Below are 2,029 nucleotides of genomic sequence, written 5' to 3' on the forward strand. Positions count from 1 at the left end.
CGTTGTTCAATTTTGAGCGTCTCGATATATCATGGGCGTCGATCATACATTCGAGTCAAAGGTTTTGGCCGTTTGAATTTGCCGAGAGCTTCCATGGTCAATTTCAAGAGTCTCGATACATGATTCACGTGAATCAGACATCCGAGTTAAAAGTTATAGCAATTTGAATTTCCCGAGAGCTTCTGTTGTTCAATTTTGAGTGTCTCGATATATCATGGGCGTCGATCATACATTCGAGTCAAAAGTTATGGCCGTTTGAATTCGCCGAGAGCCTCCGTGTTTAATTTCGAGGGTCCTGATATATGATGCACGTGAATCAGACATCCGAGTGAAAAGTTATAGCCATTTGAATTTCTCGAGAGCTTCCGTTGTTCCATTTTGAGCGTCTCAATATATCATGGGCGTCGATCATACATTCGAGTCCAAAGTTATGGCCGTTTGAATATGCCGAGAGCTTTCGTTGTCAATTTCAAAGGTCTCGATATATGATGCACGTGAATCAGACATCCGAGTGAAAAGTTATAGCCATTTGAATTTCTTGAGAGCTTCCGTTGTTCAATTTTTAGCGTATCGATATATCATTGGCGTCGATCATACATTCGAGTCAAAAGTTATGGCCGTTTCAATTCGCCGAGAGCTTCCGTGTTAAATTTTGAGGGACCCGATATATGATGCACGTGAATCAGACATCCGAGTGAACAGTAATAGCCCTTTGAATTTCTCGGGAGCTTCAATTCAATTTTGAGCGTCACGCTATATCATTGGTGTCGATCATACATTCGACTCAAAAGTTATGGCCGTTTGAATTTGCCGAGAGCTTCCGTGGTTAATTTCAAAGGTCTCGATATATGATGCACGTGAATCAGACATCCGAGTGAAAAGTTATAACCATTTGAATTTCTCAAGAGCTTCCGTTGTTCAATTTTGAGCATCTCGATATATCATGGGCGTCGATCATACATTCGAGTCAAAAGTTATGGCCGTTTGAATTTGCCGAGAGCTTCCATGGTCAATTTCAAAGGTCTCGATATATGATGCACGTGAATCAGACATCCGAGTGAAAAGTTATAGCCATTTGAATTTCTCAAGAGCTTCCGTTGTTCAATTTTGAGCATCTCGATATATCATGGGCGTCGATCATAAATTCGAGTCAAAAGTTATGGCCGTTTGAATTTGCCGAGAGCTTCCGTGGTCAATTTTGAGGGTCTCGATACATGATTCACGTGAATCGGACATCCGAGTTAAAAGTTATAGCCATTTGAATTTCCCGAGAGCTTCCGTTGTTCAATTTTGAGTGTCTCGATATATCATGGGCGTCGATCATACATTCGAGTCAAAAGTTATGGCCGTTTGAATTTGCCGAGAGCTTCCGTGGTCAATTTCAAAGGTCTCGATATATGATGCACGTGAATCAGGCATCCGAGTGAACAGTTATAGCCATTTGAATTTCTCAAGAGCTTCCGTTGTTCAATTTTGAGCATCTCGATATATCATGGGCGTCGATCATAAATTCGAGTCAAAAGTTATGGCCGTTTGAATTTGCCGAGAGCTTCCGTGGTCAATTTTGAGGGTCTCGATACATGATTCACGTGAATCGGACATCCGAGTTAAAAGTTATAGCCATTTGAATTTCCCGAGAGCTTCCGTTGTTCAATTTTGAGTGTCTCGATATATCATGGGCGTCGATCATACATTCGAGTCAAAAGTTATGGCCGTTTGAATTTGTCAAGAGCATTCATGTTCAATTTCCAGGGTCTCGATATATTATGCACCTGAATCGGACATCCGAGTGAAAAGTTATAGCCATTTCATTTTTTGAGAGCTTCTGTTGTTCAATTTTGAGCGTCTCGATATATCAAGGGCATCGATCATACATTCGAGTCAAAAGTTATGGCCGTTTGAATTTGTCGAGAGCTTCCGAGGTCAATTTCAAGGGTCTCGATATATGATGCACGTGAATCAGACATCCGAGTGAAAAGTTATAGCCCTTTGAATTTCTCCAGAGCTTCCGTTGTTCAATTTTCAGCGT

Source organism: Glycine max, chromosome 13 (assembly GCF_000004515.6).
Source record: "Glycine max cultivar Williams 82 chromosome 13, Glycine_max_v4.0, whole genome shotgun sequence".
Taxonomy (NCBI): domain Eukaryota; kingdom Viridiplantae; phylum Streptophyta; class Magnoliopsida; order Fabales; family Fabaceae; genus Glycine; species Glycine max.